This window comes from Myotis yumanensis, unplaced genomic scaffold, assembly GCF_028538775.1.
Source record: "Myotis yumanensis isolate MYYU_CA2020_CCGP unplaced genomic scaffold, mMyoYum1.0.hap1 SCAF_13, whole genome shotgun sequence".
NCBI classification, from domain to species: domain Eukaryota; kingdom Metazoa; phylum Chordata; class Mammalia; order Chiroptera; family Vespertilionidae; genus Myotis; species Myotis yumanensis.
Window position 1 is genome coordinate 60,168,035 of NW_027223764.1, and position 18,229 is coordinate 60,186,263.

The 18,229-nt window shown below is 56.5% G+C and overlaps 1 pseudogene; it reads left to right on the plus strand.

Annotated features, from left to right (window-relative positions):
* Nucleotides 1-2,443: 2,443 nt before the first annotated feature.
* LOC139021616 (carnitine O-acetyltransferase pseudogene) lies at nt 2,444-4,314 on the plus strand (annotated as a pseudogene).
* The last annotated feature ends 13,915 nt before the right edge of the window (nt 4,315-18,229 follow it).

The window sequence follows — 18,229 nt, forward strand, 5'->3', positions numbered from 1 at the left end:
CAGGGCTCAGCCGTGCCACTGAGGCCCTTCGAGGCAGACCTGCCGAAAGGAGAGGCCCTCAGCCTGGCCACGTGGTCGGTGAGCTGAGCAAGGGCATCGGGGAGACTGAGAGCAGTTGGGGGACTGGCTTGCTCCCCAGCTGGCTGGGTGTTGAGTCATTCCCAAGTGAGGCTGACTCTCTGCCCAGTCCCTCTCCTGTGGCACCAACCAGGCAGCACTGTGGCTGGTGCATCTAGGGGCTCGGGAGGCCCCGGTGAGCTGGCTCCGTGCCGTGTGCACGGACAGCTCCAGGGCTGCCAGCCAGCCCCGGGCCCCCGGCCACAGACTCTCCTCATCCTACGCGGTTTCCAAGCCAGCACGGCCGAGGCAGGGACCCACCCCTCAGTATGTCCTTCTGTAAGGCCATTGGCTGCCACCTTGTCACCTTCCCCAAGTGGCAGCAAAGTGTGACTGAGCCTGTTCACAAAAGGAGACTGTTTTCCCAATCCCTTCGGCATCCAGGTCAGGTGGGAGCAGTGACCCGAGGGGAAACGGAGCTGAGGAGATGACCATGGGCCCCTGGGCAACGCGGCATCAGAAAGCCAATGCCCATGCACAAACGCAGCACCGTCACTGATGCGACCTCCTCCTCACCCACGTCTGTAACTGAGCCTTACAGACTGGGATTCCATTAGATTTAAACCAGACTAACTTGCAAAGGTGTCTTCATAGGAAAACTGATGAAAGTAACCTAATGCTTATCTAGTGTGAGGATTAAAGAAACAGAAAAGAAAAAGCAAAGTGTACGCTACAGAATGAGAATAAACTATGGCACTATTTTTCCTGGTATATTATGAACCAAAGAGACCTTAGCCCGGTCTGTCCCAGATAAAGCCTTAACATACAATTTGGGTGTGTGCCAACTTTAATGACATCGTCATGTTAGACTTAGTTCCGCTGCTCCCCTATGAAGGGCATTGTCTCCGTGGCTTCTGTGAGGGGCACACGCTTGGTCCAGTGCCTCCGCTGAGCCCTGTGGCCTCGATCTCTGGCTGGGCCTCCTGGAGCCCATGGGGAGATCACCCAATCACTCAGGCACCTCTGGGGACATCAAGTCAAGAGGCAGAAGTTCGTCCTCAGGATCCATGGTCCTCAGGACCTGCATGGCACCAGCTGTCAATCTGACAAAGCCACCTGGGTGTCTGTCAGTCCACAGACAGCGTGAGGCAGAGCACAGCTTGAGGCCAGTGCTGAGCCTGCGGCTTCTCGAGGAAGAGTGACCGGACGCCGTTCTGCATAACTCACTGAATACTGCACAGCACGGACCAGCTGAGCACGCGCTCCTCTCCCGGCCTCTGTTTGCTCCTCTGCAAATGGGGTGGTTGCCCCTGCTGCGGGGGTGAACTGCCTATGGCCCTGGCACATTCTCCCCAGGAACACTGGGGGGCAGCCACTGATACCTCTTCTCCCCTCCCCCATCAGTCAGCGGAGACAAAGGTGACCTCACTGTTTATGTGACCCTGATGGAATCTGGTGGCAGGTCACTAAGACCTTAGAAGAGGGCACTGAATCAGATCCTCACCTCCCGCTGCTCCGGGAAGGGAAGTCTCCATCGCCAGCACCCAAGCACGTGTCCTATGAAATGACACACGCAGGCAGGTAGCAGTGAAGCACAGTCGCTCGCACGGATTCCCAGCATCACAGTCCCCTTGTCAGGCCTCCGGGAGGGGACCTGGGAGAGTATGCAGCACCTTGATATCCCACAGAGGCCGCGAGCTGGCGGCGAAGGAACCACACTGCCCCAGCTTAAGGGCCTGCATCTCATTAATACAGGAAGGGGAGGCGGGAAAACAGTGAGTAAGTCAGGACTGCTGGAATTTTCCTATTTATGGAGATATTAACCGGAGTAGGGAGAGAGGGAGAGGGAGAGAGAGAGGGAGAGGGAGAGGAAGAGGGAGAGGGAGAGGGAGAGAGGGGGGGAGAGAGAGTGAGAGAGAGGGAGAGGGAGAGGGAGAGAGAGAGATGCTGTCAAACAGAAGTTAGGGGCCTGCTGGACTAAGGAAATGCCAGTTTGGTGCATAATGCCTCATGTACTTCTCATTCCAGCATCTTAGGTCTCCAGTGGGTACCCTCTCCCCATCCTGGGAGAAGAATGCCTTGTCCAAGGTCACAAGGTCAGTCAGTCAGAACGTGGGTTTAGCTCTAACCTGCCCTACCCCCAGGCTGGGGCTTCTCTGTAAGATTCAATTTCATACAAAAGAAAGGAGCGGGGAGTCTTTGAGGGGCACTTTAAGAAGTAAAAGTAGGCCGCCAGCCCAGCCTGGTGGGTGGGCGTGGGGCCGCAGGGACCACTGGCGGCAGTGACTGGGCGACCTTGGCCTGGAGGCCCTAGCGGGACCCAGCCACTGCGGCGGCGCGGACTTTGCCCGGCAGCGCACTGTGAGCCCGCGGGCAGGCCGCGGAGATGTTGGCATTCACCGTCAGGACCATGGTGAAGCCGCTGGGCTTCCTCAAGCCCTCCTCCCTGAGGAAGGTCGCCAGCCGCTTCAAGGCACACCAGGAGTCTCTGCCACGGCTGTCCGTGCCCCCGTTGCAGCAGACCCTGGACCATTACCTGAAGACCCTGCAGCCCATGGTGAGCTAGGAGGAATGGGCCCACACCAAGAAACTGGTGGAAGAGTTTCAGGCTGCAGGGGGCGTGGGAGAGCACCTGCAGAAGGGGCTGGAGCGCAGGGCCAAGAAGACGGAGAACTGGCTGTCCGAGTGGTGGCTCAAGATGGCCTACCTCCAGTTCCGCCAGCCCCTGGTCATCTACTCCAGCCCCGGCCTAGTGCTGCCCAGGCAGGACTTTGTGGATCTGCAGGGACAACTCCGGTTTGCTGCCAAATTCATCCAGTGTGTGCTGGATTTCAAGGCCATGGTTGACAATGAGACCCTTCCCGTGGAGTACCTGGGCGGGAAGCCGCTGTGCATGAACCAGTACTATCAGATCCTGTTCTCCTGCTGCGTGCCAGGCCCCAAGCAGGACTCGGTCATCAACTTCAGCAAGACCAAGAAGCCGCCCATGCACATCACAGTGGTGCACAACTACCAGTTCTTTGAGCTGGACGTGTACCACAGCGACGGGACGCCCCTCACCTCGGACCAGCTCTTCATGCACCTGGAGAAGATCTGGAACTCGTCGCTGCAGACCAACAAAGAGCCCGTGGGCATCCTCACCTCCAACCACCGCAACTCCTGGGCCAAGGCCTACAACACCCTCATCACAGACAAGGTGAACCGAGAGTCGGTGTGCTCCATCCAGAAGAGCATCTTCACCGTGTGCCTGGACACAGTCATACCTCGGGTCTCAGAAGACATGTACCACAGCCAGGTGGCTGCACGGGGGCGGCAGCGAGCTCAACAGCGGCAACCGCTGGTTCGACAAGACACTGCAGTTCATCGTGGCAGAAGATGGCTTCTGTGGGCTCATTTATGAGCACGCAGCAGCAGAGGGGCCGCCCATCATCTCCCTCGTGGACCACGTCATCGAGTACACGAAGAAGGCTGAGGTCGTGCGGTCTCCCATGGTACCCCCGGCCCATGCCCAAGAATCTGTGGTTTAACATCACCCCCAAAATCAAGAACGACATTGAGAAGGGCAAGCAGAATCTTAGCATCATGGTCCAGGACCTAGACATGATTGTGACCGTGTTCCACCACTTTGGGAAGGACTTCCCCAAGTCAGAGAAGCTGAGCCCTGACACCTTCATCCAGATGGCGCTGCAGCTGGCCTACTACAGGGTCTATGGGCAGGCATGTGCCACGTACCAAAGCGCCTCCCTGCGCATGTTTCACCTGGGCCGCACTGACACCATTCGCTCAGCATCCACGGAATCACTGACCTTTGTCAAAGCCATGGATGACTCCAATGTGACGGAGCATCAGAAGGTGGAGCTGCTGCAGAAGGCCGTGGACGCCCACCGCGCCTACACCAACCAGGCCATCCGTGGGGAGGCCTGGGACCGGCACCTGCTGGGCCTGAAGCTGCAGGCCATCGAGGACCTGGTGAGCATGCCTGACATCTTCATCGACACCTCCTACGCCATGGCCATGCACTTCAACCTCTCCACCATCCAGGTCCCCTCCAAGACAGACTGCGTCATGTTCTTTGGGCCTGTGGTCCCAGATGGCTATGGCGTTTGCTATAACCCCATGGAGTCGCACATCAACTTCTCCGTGTCGGCCTATAACAGCTGTGCCGAGACCAATGCTGCCCGCATGGCGCACTACCTGGAGAAGGCGCTCCTGGACGTGCTCGAGCTGCTGCAGAGCCACCCCTCGGCCAAGCTCTGAGCTGTGCCCCCCCGCCCCTACCACAGCCAAACCACTTCAGATGGGCCCCCCACCAGGGCTCCCCTTTGTCCCTCTCCCCCTGGGACCCGCTGATCTGACCAAGCCAGGGTGGACTCCCCCAGGGCCCACAGGCTCACGCCAAATGCCTTCCACGGGCCATCCCCAGCATCATGGGCTGTGCTCAGAGGCTGAGCAGGACGGAGGCCCAGGCGCCCCATGTATCGCCCAGAGCAGCCTTCCTCTGGGAAAGGAACCAGTCAACTCCGTCCCCACAGTGAGCCTGGGAAGTCCTTCTCTGATAGCTCAGCTCTGGCCAGTCCCTGCCATCTGGGCTGATCCGTACTCCAATCCTCAAACGCCCAAAGGCCTGAAGACAGGACTATCTGGAGTGGGGGACTCCAGGCCTCCCCACGGCCGAGGCCAGGGTGCGAGGCGGACTGGGGACGGGGCATCTCCCACAGGACAGCCGTACTCTTTTGGAGAATATGGCTGAACAATGTTCCTGGTTGTATAATAGGAAAAAAAAAAAGAAGAAGTAAAAGTAGCCAGGCCGGCGTGGCTCAGTGGCTGAGCATGGACCTATGAACCAGGAGGTCACAGTTCAATTCTTGCTCAGGGCACATGCCGGGCTTGTGGGTTCGATGACCAGTGTGGGGCATGCAGGAGGCAGCCAGTCAATGTTTCTCTCTCATCACTGATGTCTCTCTCTCTCTCTCCCTCTCCGTTCCTCTCTGAAATCAATAAAAAAGGTATTTTTAAAAAGAAGTAAAAATAAAGTTGCCAGTAAAGGCTTTGGGCATCCGAATAAGGCCTGCATGTGTGTGCGTGGGTGTGTTTGATGGGCTCCCGTCAAGCCTGGCCAAAATCAGCATCCCAGGACCAGCAAGCCTCCTTGTTCCTGCCCAGGACAGAGCCAGAGCAAGTGGCCTCCCTGTGAGCAGAAGTGTCTGTCATCCAACTGAAACTTGTCCTTGTAGATGCGTTCCCCACTTGTGGCCAGTGCCCTTGCAAGCTCCTCCCTGGCTGGCACCATGACCGGTCAGGTGGCCAGGGCAGCTCTACCCCTTTCCCAGCCAGAGCCAGGGAGCCGTCAGGCCGCAGGGCCGTGGGAAGGATACAGACCCCGTGTGAGGGGAAGCCCAGCTGCTCCGTCTCCTGGTCCTTTGAAATCTGGGGAAGCTGCGTCTCCTTTCCCAGAAGGCTGCCCACCTTTAGGCAAACTCCAGACTTTATCATTCCTGCTGCATCTCAGATGAGCACCCCTGAACACAGACGAGCCCCATGTCTGGGTGTTGAGCTCACATCTGCCCCCCTAAAGTCACACCCACACCCTCCAGGAAACAGCTGTGCCAGTCAGAAACCCCGGCTTTAACAGCCACAGGCCTGCGTGTGCCTGTGGTCTCCTGGGTCTGGGCACATGCCCAGGCTGTCAGTCTCCCCCTCATCTGCTCCCTGGGCCTAAGCTGTGCAGGGAGCAGCCCCTCCTGATCAGCTGCTTCTGGAGACCCTGTGACCACAAATGGCTGGTGCATTCCCCAGACATGGGGCCTTGGAACCTGCACGGTCCAAGGCCCTCAAAGTACGTTTATCTGAGAGGACTTTCTGGGGAGTTTATTTGAACCCTGTAAATGCATTTCTATGAGTAGCCCTGACCTGAGGCCTCCAGAGGGCAGGGACCCTGTCCGTCATCCAGGAAAGCCACCAGGGATGTGGAGGATGTTGGGAAATGCTCCTCGTGCGGGAGGGGCTGGAGCTTGGGTGTGATGGGGCGCAGGGGCTGGGGGAAGGGGGGTCTACATCTATAGAGGTAACAGATCTCTGCTTTGCCTCCACCTGAGCTGTGGTGGCACCAGCATTAGGTGGTGGTGGGCAAAGCCATCATCCAACTGCTCATTTGTTTGGAAATCAAGTGCTGTTTTCAATATGGAAAAATGCAGGCTGATACTGTGTTGCCAACAGAAACAAAATATAGTGGCTGGTCCTTTCCACGCTTCAAATCAGGGTCAGCAGGGAACGCCCTGCCGAGGGCGGACACCGGACGGTTTGGAAGGGTGGACTTCAAAACACAAGTACCCGGCATTTGTGTTGTATTTTATGGAAATTCTTGACCATTTAGCTGCTGGGTAATCGCTAAGCCTGGCTCAGTGAACATACAGTGAGCGCCACATCATCAATACAAAATGCAAGGGCGAGTTTTCCTTGGCACTGAGTTCGCCACTGTTCCTCGCCGTGAGTGGGGGGCACAGAGTGTTGTGAAATCTCAGCCGAATATACGTTTTAATGTCCAGTTCAGACCACTGGCCAAAGGGGAGGCCATCGGAAGCCGGGTCCTGAGCACCGCTTACCTTTTCCATCCCCTGCTTTTCTCCTGGCGGGTGGGCAGCTCTGCGGATCCTCACCTTCCCTTTCTCTCCCCTTGGGCCACTGACTCCAGACCAGCCTGGCTGGGCAGGACCCATGGGAGGGGCTGGGCCAGGACACAGGGCACCAGTTACTGAGCCGTTTGTGCCTGGGGCCAGGTCTCCCGGCTGGGAGGCTGCCTGCGCCACAACCCTTTTCCAGGCCAAACTCCCCCTTACCCTCCCCTCGCCTGTGAGATGCCCCCTCCCAACAGGCATTATCTGACCTGCAGACCAGCCAAGGCCCAGGCGGGCTCTCACTGCACCCGGTCCCCTCTCTGCAGCTTTAGCAGGAGGGACAAAGGGAGTCTCGGTGGGCGCCGGGGCCAGAGGGCTGTAGCAGCCACCGTCACGCACCGTGTGTACACAGAGGTCCAGTCCCCTCCGCATCCGGATGCAGCGAGCCCTGGAGGCTGCTCCTGTTGGGGACAGTGGGGGCGCCTGGGGGGGGGCCTAGTTCTGTCTTCTTGCTCTGTGCATGTTCTCACGCTTCATGCTTTCCATCACTGCCCAGACCTGTTTAATACTTCTGCTGTATTTCAGCTAATTTCTGTTCAACTAAAAAATACATATTCTGCCTGTAAGCTAATGCTCTGGCATGGGTGGCTTTCAAATTCCTCTTTATTTCATCTCCGCTGTCTCTGGCTGCCTCCCCCAGAGCCCGAGCCCGGAGCACTTCTACCTTCCCTCCTCCGCGGAGCCTGTGGGCTGCCAGCGTGCTCAGCTAGAACTTAACAAGCAGAGCCCGGGCTTTAGCCTGTGTTCGGGGTGAAGGGGGAGAATTAAAATGTCCCAGGAAAAGGAAGACAGGGTCTCAATTGCTGAGAGAACTGAACTACAGGATAAATAGTTTTATTTCTCTGCTGTGAGGCGGACACTATGCTCTTAAATGTAGAGCTACAAACTCCTGGAGCCAGAGTCTGCACAATGGTCGGAGGCAGGAGGGAAGTGCGTCCCCTTCTCCTGGGTCGGGATTAGTCCTGGGATGAGGAGTAACCTCTTCTCCTGAGTCGGGATTAGTCCTGGGATGAGGAGTAACCTCTTCTCCTGAGTCGGGATTAATCCTGGGATGAGGAGTAACCTCTTCTCCTAAGTCGGGATTAGTCCTGGGATGAGGAGTAACCTCTTCTCCTGGGTCGGGATTAGGCCTGGGATGAGGAGCAGCCCCTTCTCCTGGGTCGGGATTAGGCCTGGGATGAGGAGTAACCTCTTCTCCTGGGTCGGGATTAGTCCTGGGATGAGGAGTAACCTCTTCTCCTGGGTCGGGATTAGGCCTGGGATGAGGAGCAGCCCCTTCTCCTGGGTCGGGATTAGGCCTGGGATGAGGAGTAACCTCTTCTCCTGGGTCGGGATTAGGCCTGGGATGAGGAGTAGGCCGGGTCTGGGTGACAGGCCCTGTCTTCCTTGGTGGGGAGATGCCAGCTGTCTGACCCTTGGATGCCCCCTTCTTCCTATTTTGCCAGCTCCTCTCTCATTCCCTGATGTCTAACAATTCCTTGGGAATCCCAACCATGGAATACTATGCAGCAGTAAAGAAGATGGACCTCTGACACTTTGAGACAGCATGGAGGGACCTGGGAGTATCATGCTAAGTGAAATAAGTCAGTCAGAGAAAGTCAAGTATCACGTGGTCTCACTCATATGTGGACTCTAATGAACAAAATACACTGATGAACAAAATAGGACCAGAGACATGGAAGAGTGGAATAGACTGCGGAATCTCAGAGGGAAGACAGGAGGGTGGGTGGGTGGGATGAGATCAACCAAAGAACTTGTATGCATGTACCCATGACCCATGGACATGGACAATAGGACGGTGAAGGCCAGGGGTCGGGGGCAGAGGCAAGCTAGAAGGGGCCAATGGGGGAAAAGGGGACATATGTGACACTTTCAACAATAAAGATAAAATAAAATAATAAAATAAAATGAAGAAAGAAAAAAAAAATGTCATGTGACTGGGGCCAGAGAAAATTGTGAAAGGCCAGCACAGCCAAACACACGTTTACTTTTCAGTTCAGAAACATCCGCCAGAGCGATGGGAAGCCAGTGTCATTTCCCAAACAGCCTGTGCATTCTGAGGGCGTGAGGGCAGCTGACACTGGTGAGCGCGTTGCTGCCCCAGGCCTGGCCCTGCTGTGCTGTGCCTGCGGGCCTGGCAGGACTGCCAGTTGTGTGTGTCTGAGCACAAGGCCACACTGTGTGGCCGTGTGGTGGTTCAGATGTGATCACCCAGGACGGTGCGGCAAGTGCTGAGCCCCTGGACTGGCACTAAGATGACAAGTCACCACTGGTGACGTGCAACCAGGAAGGGCTCACACACACACCTGCTGCACGCGTGTGGCAGGAGCATCCCCCGGAGAAGAGGAGAGCGGCATGAACCTGGGAGCCAGCAGGCGCGCAGCCCAGCCTTAACCCGTGGACGCCCCTGTCCCTGTTTGCAGCCGCTTCACCAGGGCCTGGCATGAGGGCCCTGGGTTGCAGGCTCCCAACCCCCTGAGGCTGCCTTTCCCTGAATTATGCAGCCCTGCCCACACTGGGGGTTCCCCTAGGAGCCTGGGGGAGGGGGATTTCTATGAAGCCTCTTTCAGCAATTCTCCTAAACTGATCCTGTAAGTGTTTCTCAGAAAATGTAATTGAAATTGGAGTCTGTGTCTCTGCCTGAGAAACTGAGAAACTTACCAAGACACTGAAAGGCCAAATGGCCTCTGGGTGGGTGTGTCCCGATGGTGAGCCAGCCCTGGTGTTTAGCACAGGGTCCCAGGAAACTCCTCTCAAAGCACCGCAGAGTGAGTAGCCTCAGGGGTCTCCCTCTCCAGGAAGCACTTCTGATCACCAACCTCCCCACACCCCCACCCTGCACCCCCCCACCCTCCCCACAACCCCCCGCACCACCCCCACCCTTCCCACACCCCCCACCCCGCACCCCCCCACCCTCCCCACACCCCCCCACCCTGCACCACCCCACCCTCCCCACACCCCCCACCCCGCACCCTCCCACCCTCCCCACACCCCCCACCCTGCACCACCCCACCCTTCCCACACCCCCCACCCCGCACCCCCCCACTCTCCCCACAGCCCCCCACCCTGCACCACCCCACCCTTCCCACACCCCCCACCCTGCACCACCCCACCCTTCCCACACCCCCCACCCTGCACCACCCCACCCTCCCCACACCCCCCACCCTGCACCCCCCCACCCTCCCTACACCCCCCCACCCTCCCCACACCCCCCCACCCTGCACCACCCCACCCTCCCCACACCCCCCACCCTGCACCACCCCACCCTCCCCACACCCCCCACCCTGCACCACCCCCACCCTCCCCACACCCCCCACCCTGCACCACCCCACCCTCCCCACACCCCCCCACCCCGCACCCCCCCACCCTCCCTACATCCCCCACCCTCCCCACATCCCCCCACCCTGCACCACCCCACCCTCCCCACACCCCCTACCCTGCACCACCCCACCCTCCCCACACTCCCACCCTGCACCACCACCCCTACCCTCCCCACACCCCCCACCCTGCACCACCCCCACCCTCCCCACACCCCCACCCTGCTTCATTACCCCCTTCCCTCTCCGTCCCCCATTCCTCACCCCCCACCCTCCTCCACAACCCCCCACCTCCCACTCTCGCCTTCCCATAACCCCCTCCCCATTCCCACCCCCACTCCCAACCCTCTCATGCTCCCAAGGGGCTCCTTAGGTTTCTATGGCATCAGCTCTGAACCCTAAAGGGCACTAACTGTTTACACAAGTGTCTCTCCCACTAGAGGGAGCACAGAACCTTGGTGCCATAATCACCTTTCCTTTCTCCTTTCCTTCATTTGGATGTTAACCCTACTGCAGAGCCCCCATTTCCCTCCCTTGCCCCTCCCCCACTCCTGACCCCTCCCCTCTGGTCACCACCACTGTGCTGCTCTGTGTCCTGAGGTCAGGGTGTCTGCCCTTGGCTAATCCCTTCACCTTCTTTCATCCAGCCCCTCCCCCGCCCAGTCTTTCCAGGCCTCAGCACTTGTAGGTGCTCCCTCAGGGCATGAGCTGAGTAATGAAGGCACCTGTATTGTCCGTGATGTCGGAAACGTGCTCTTGTCGTGGTCCTGGCTTAAGGTTGCCTTTCCAGCCCATGTGTCCTGGGCACAGGAGCACGCCTGGGACTCAGGCCTCCAGCAGCCGCTGTGGGGAGTGAGCACCCCTGGGACTCAGGCCTCCAGCAGCCCCTGTGGAGAGGGAGCACCCCCGGGACTCAGGCCTCCAGCAGCCACTGTGGGGAGGGAGCACCCCTGGGACTCAGGCCTCCGGCAGCCCCTGTGGGGAGGGAGCACCCCTGGGACTCAGGCCTCTAGAGGGAGCACCCCTGGGACTCAGGCCTCTAGAGGGAGCACCCCCGGGACTCAGGCCTCCAGCAGCTGCTGTGGGGAGGGAGCGGCTCTCTGGGAGCCTCAGCAAGTCTCCTCCTCGCAGGTGTCTGAAGGGACTCCGGAATCACTGCCGCAGAAGGAGTGAAGGTACCACGTCTGGGTGGCTTTGGAGGGAGAAACAGCTGCTATTTCTAACCAACCCCCAGGCAACACCCAGGGACAAGAGTCAGGAGGGGACCCTTGAGTCTGTGAATGTTGTTGAGCAAAACTCTCCTCAGCCGTGTCCATGTCCTGGAAGCCACTGGAATGTGGTGGACCTCACACTCCGACCATCTGTAGTGTAGAGCTTCTGTGGATGAGACGGGTGAGCCGAGTAAACTAGGCGTGGGCCGGCGGGAGGCGGGAGGTGGGAACCGGGTGGGGAGCAAGGGGATGGCTGCCTGTGGGGCAGGAGGCTGCAATGGAGCCACTCTGACCCTCCCCCATTCCTGCTGCTGAAAGGCACCTGGACACTCACAGCCTGTATGGACTGTCTGACTGAGCCGCAGGAAAGCTCCGCTAAGTGGGGCCGCGGGAGGGAGGTGAGCGAGGAGGGAAGGGCACTCGGCATTTCCTGAGCGCGAACTCTGCCAAGCACTTGGCATGCAGCACGTCCTACTACCCACGTGATCCGGGAGGGCAGGTGTTCTTCTCTCCATTTTGTGGAAGCGGAAACTAGAGCGCATAGACCACTTGTGAGAGTCCCAGGCGGCCGGCTGCACTGTCTCACTTCAAAGCCAATGGTCTAGTCGTTGTGTAGGAAAGGAGAAAAGGGAAAATGAAAAAGGCAAGGGACAGACAAGAGGGACAAGCAGGCAACAGTGGGAGCTGCATCCGTGAGAGACAAGAAAGGGATCTGGAAGGGAGGTCTCGGAGGAAATGGCGATGAGCAGGCCCCAGCCTCCGCGTCTCCCTCTGGTCTGTGTTGTGTCTTCATTCCTTCAGTGGGTAAGCTGAGTTGTGGCAAGTCTTTGGCCCAAGATGCTTGATGCCTTTTTATCTCACTTGTTCTTTCCTTATATGTCGTTTTCTTGATTCATGGTTCCCCTTTATCTCACTAAAAACAGAAATCAGATATCTTTAAAAGGAGGGTGCGAAAACCACAGTAATTTGGGGGTCATTATAGTAAATACACTAGCAGCTGCGTAAGTCAGTTCCTTACAGGGGAATGACTGCGGTCCTGGCGATCTCCCGTCACACCCTTCCCTCGACTCAGCGGAACAGCACAAGTGACCTTCAGCAGGGCGGCCCGTTCGCGGTCAGGCTCACTGTTTAACCAATCCAACCGGACGCGGCCGGAGTGGGTGCTGGCTCCACGCCTTCACTCTGAACACATTTACTCTCGGGACACGGAGACCTCATTGTGGTCCTGTCTACTGAACATCATTCCCAGACTGATTTCACCCTTTACCTGGGACACGTGCTGACTGCATTACTCTTGCATTTTAATTTAGCCACACCTGTCCACTTTTTATTGAGAACTTTTTCATTTCACCTGAGAAAACTATCCTCCAAGAATAAATTTAATAAATATTTACTACTTTACTAAATTGTTTTATGTTTTTTATACAGGGTGGGACAAAAGTAGGTTTGCAGGTGTTCATAGGGAAAACAAGACAATCCTATATAATAAAAGGGTAATATGCAAATTGACCCTAAGGCAGAACGATAGGAACGACCTGTCACTATGACACGCACTGACCACCAGGGAGCAGACGCTCAATGCAGGAGCTGCCCCCTGGTGGTCAGTGCACTCCCACAGGGGGAGCTCCACTCATCCACAAGCTGGGCTGGCCGCTTCGAGCACAGCAGCAGTGGCTGGAGCCTTTCCTGCCTCCTCTGCAGCACTAAGGATGTCCAACTGACGGCTTAGGCCCACTCCCTGGGGCCTAAGCTGGCAGATGGACATCTCCCGAGGGGTCCTGGACTGGGAGAGGGCACAGGTCGGACTGAGTAACAAATTTTCATGCACTGGGCCTGTAGTTAATAATAATACAAGAATAAACTGTTTCACATACTCACAACTATAAACTGAGTATTGAAAGCCCTAAAATTTATTTTCCACCCTGGCCAGTGTGGTTCAGTGGATAGAGCATCATCCCTAGTACTGAAAGGTCGCAGGTTTGATTCCAGGCAAGGGCACACACCTCAGCTGCAGGTTTGTTGTGGCATTTGTGGGAGGCAACCAGTCAATGCGCATCTCTCACATGATGTTTCTCTCTCTGTGTCTCTCCCCATCCCTTCCACTCTCTCTAAAAATCAATGGGAAAATATTCTCAGGTGAGGATTAACAAAACAAAAAATTTTATTTTCCAACATTATGTGACTTAAGGATTAATTTATTCTTAATTATCCAAACACTAAGTATTAAGTAATCAACTTTGTTCCTATTGACTTATGATGCCTCTTTTAGACCAGGGTATATATATTTTTTCTACTAAAAATTCTATTGTAACCCTTTCTCCAGCCACTCGGACTCATTTTATAGACAGAGCAAACCAGTAGGGATGCCTATAATTTACTTGTGGTTTCCCATTGTTTGCCTTTCCCATCTATTCTCATTCTTCCCTCTCTCAGTACGTCTCTCTCTCTCAATACCTCTCTCTCTCTCCCCCTCCCCTCTTCACCAGCACCATGAAGCTCTGCCCCTACTGTCATCTCTGGCCCTTCCTCTGCCTCCTGGAACAATTTCTCAGACATTTCCGTCAACACTAAGACAGTTTTCTGCACCATCAATTTTATTCCCTTCTGATCCTAATGCGAACTTTAAATCAGGCATAGCTTTTCTTTGGCAGATTTTAATAATTTAGTGCATGCCATTTTATTTCAAAATTCTGCCTTTTTATCTCACCTGTTCTTTCCTTATATGTCGTTTTCTTGATTCATGGTTCCCCTTTATCTCACTGAAAACAGAAATCAGATATCTTTAAACTTGATCTATTTTCTCAGCAGCTGTCAAGTTCATGCCTTTCCTCGGAGGCCGTCTGCTGTGCTGCCCACCTTTCTCCCGGGCGGGCCCCTTGTGGACAGAGTGGAATCCTCCGCAGGGCCCTTCCCTCAGCCCTTCCTTGGCACTCTGTTGCCTCTGAAAGGTCTCAGAGGAAGATTGGGGGGTCCCCTCTCCTGTATTTGCCCCCTGTCCCCACCTGAGCCTTCCAGGTCGAGAGACAGTCCCAAGTGCGAGGTCCGCCCAGGCCTCCAGCCTCATGCAAGAGTCAGAGCCCACAGCTTGTGAACGAGCCCGTCCTCCTGTCCCACCCCAAACAGAAGCCAGAGGCGTTGGCCTGTTTCTTACAACCACAGCCCACCCTCCCCCCTCACTGTGGGCGTCCTTGCAGCCCTTGGACAGGGAGCCACCTTCAATGACAACTATGGGCGTCACCAATGGAGTAGGTAAGTGGACAGCCCTAAATGGCCAGATACCCATGTGGACCCTTCTAGAAAATTCCTCCTGAGGTGTCACTGGGCCGTGTGCCTGCCCCTGGTCCCTGTTCTGTCAGCAGCAGCCGAGTGACCTGGGTCCTCCATCAGAGAATGAAAGCGTGGGCATGGACAGGATGTGGTAGTGCTAATGATCTTTTTCTTTTCTCTTTAAACTAATTTTGCTACCAAAACACTATCTTTGTGCTCTCCTACAGTCTCGCTGATCTCATGCGTATAAAATATGTCCGTGGGAAAGTGTAACCGCAAGAGGCCCCACCCACCTTCACGCTGCGCGCTTCACTGCTGCATAGCGAGGGCATTTCTGAGGGACACGGGCAGCAGGAACAAGAGAGATTGGACACGGAGGCCACCTGCTGTCCTCCCTGAGCTAGCCCACACTCAGCACAGCCATTTTCCACGGGCGCCTCGGAGTGGTTAAAGCCCGCAGTACCTGCCCGTTCAGTCAGAGCCCGCACGCTTTTCCCGTAGACGGTCAGATGAAAAAAGTGGCATCGCCAACACAACAATAGCCATCTGGTGAAAAGGAATCAAAATTATCCCTATTGTTTTCATCAGATTAGCAACAAATATATCTTTGGCATGCCGCAGAAATTTAGTAATTAGCTCATGTGCCATGAGATGGAAAAGGGTGAAAATGGCTGCTAATCACAATGTCTGTCAAATGTTAAGGAGCGGAACGTCCGCAGGGAATGCAGTGCAGTGGAGACTCTGACTCGGCAGCCGGGGGTCTGGGAGGGAAAGGCGGCCTCACAGGCTGGCGTCCTGCAGGCTCTGGACGCACCTGGAGCCGTGGACTGAGCATCTTGAGGACATGGGCCCTGTCATGTGAATGCAGCTCAGCCCAGGACTATGACGGACACTGTCTCAGGCGGCTTTACCAAGCTGAAGTGCAGCATTCCGAATGCCAGTGCAGGGCACACACAGACCGAGCATGTTCACAGCACAAGCAGCACAGGCACACAGAGCATGTTCACAGCACAGACACACAGAGTGTGTTCATGGCACAGCCACACAGAGCATGTTCACAGCACAGCACAGCCAAACAGAGTGTGTTCACGGCACAGCCACACAGAGCGTGTTCACGGCACGGCCACACAGAGCGTGTTCACAGCACAGCACAGCCACACAGAGCGTGTTCACAGCACAGCACAGCCACACAGAGCGTGTTCACGGCACGGCCACACAGAGCGTGTTCACAGCACAGCACAGCCACACAGAGTGTGTTCACAGCACAGCCACACAGAGCGTGTTCACATAACAGCCACACAGAGCGTGTTCACAGCACAGCACAGCCACACAGAGTGTGTTCACGGCACAGCCACACAGAGCGTGTTCACGGCATGGCCACACAGAGCGTTTTCCCAGCACAGCCACACAGAGCGTGTTCACAGCACAGCCACACAGAGCGTGTTCACAGCACAGCACAGCCACACAGAGTGTGTTCACGGCACAGCCACACAGAGCGTGTTCACGGCACGGCCACACAGAGCGTTTTCCCAGCACAGCCACACAGAGCGTGTTCACAGCACAGCCACACAGAGTGTGTTCACAGCACAGCCACACAGAGCGTGTTCACGGCACAGCCACACAGAGCGTGTTCACAGCACAGCCACACAGAGCGTGTTCACGGCACAGCCACACAGAGCGTGTTCACAGCACAGCCACACAGAGCGTGTTCACAGCACAGCACAGCCACACAGAGTGTGTTCACGGCACAGCCACACAGAGCATGTTCACAGCACAGCACAGCCACACAGAGTGTGTTCACAGCACAGCCACAAAGAGCGTGTTCACGGCACAGCCACACAGAGCGTGTTCACGGCACAGACACACAGAGCGTGTTCACAGCACAGCACAGCCACACAGAGTGTGTTCACAGCACAGCCACACAGAGCGTGTTCACGGCACGGCCACACATAGCGTGTTCACGGCACAGCCACACAGAGCGTGTTCACAGCACAGCCACACAGAGCGTGTTCACAGCACAGCCACACAGAGCGTGTTCACGGCACAGCTACACAGAGCGTGTTCACGGCACAGCCACACAGAGCGTGTTCACAGCACAGCACAGCCACACAGAGTGTGTTCACAGCACAGCCACACAGAGCGTGTTCACAGCACAGCACAGGAACACAGAGCGTTTTCACAGCACAGCCACACAGAGCGTGTTCACGGCACAGCCACACAGAGCGTGTTCACGGCACAGCCACACAGAGCGTGTTCACAGCACAGCCACACAGAGGGTATTCACAGCACAGCACAGCCACACAGAGCGTGTTCACAGCACAGCACAGCCACACAGAGCGTGTTCACGGCACAGCCACACAGAGTGTGTTCACAGCACAGCCACACAGAACGTGTTCACAGCACAGCACAGCCACACAGAGCGTGTTCACGCCACAGCCACACAGTGCGTGTTCACAGCACAGCACAGCCACACAGAGTGTGTTCACAGCACAGCCACACAGAGCGTGTTCACGGCACAGCACAGCCACACAGAACATGTTCACAGCACAGCACAGCCACACAGAGTGTGTTCACAGCACAGCCACACAGAGCATATTCCCAGCACAGCACAGCTACACAGAGCGTGTTCACAGCACAGCACAGCCACACATAGTGTGTTCACGGCACTGGCACACAGAGCGTGTTCACGGCACAGCCACAGAGAGCGTGTTCACAGCACAGCACAGGCACACAGAGCGTGTTCACAGCACAGCACAGCCACACAGAGTGTGTTCACGGCACAGCCACACAGAGCGTGTTCACAGCACAGCCACACAGAGCGTGTTCACAGCACAGCCACACAGAGCGTGTTCACAGCACAGCCACACAGAGCATGTTCACAGCACAGCCACACAGAGCGTGTTCATAGCACAGCCACACAGAGCGTGTTCACAGCACAGCCTCACAGAGCGTGTTCACAGCACAGCCACACAGAGCGTGTTCACAGCACTGCATTGCCGCACAGAGCGTGTTCACAGCACAGCCACACAGAGCGTGCTCCCAGCACAGCCACACAGAGAGTATTCACAGCACAGCCACACAGAGCGTGTTCATAGCACTGCACAGCCACACAGAGCGTGTTCCCAGCACAGCCACACAGAGCGTGTTCACAGCACAGCCACACAGAGCGTGTTCATAGCACTGCACAGCCACACAGAGCGTGTTCCCAGCACAGCCACACAGAGCGTGTTCACAGCACAGCCACACAGAGCGTGTTCACGGCACAGCCACACAGAGCGTGTTCACGGCACAGCACAGCCACACAGAGCGTGTTCACGGCACAGCCACACAGAGCGTGTTCACGGCACAGCACAGCCACACAGAGCGTGTTCACAGCACAGCACAGCCACACAGAGCGTGTTCACGGCACAGCCACACAGAGTGTGTTCACAGCACAGCCACACAGAACGTGTTCACAGCACAGCACAGCCACACAGAGCGTGTTCACGGCACAGCCACACAGTGCGTGTTCACAGCACAGCACAGCCACACAGAGTGTGTTCACAGCACAGCCACACAGAGCGTATTCCCAGCACAGCACAGCCACACAGAGCGTGTTCACAGCACAGCACAGCCACACAGAGTGTGTTCACGGCACTGGCACACAGAGTGTGTTCACGGCACAGCCACACAGAGCGTGTTCACAGCACAGCCACACAGAGCA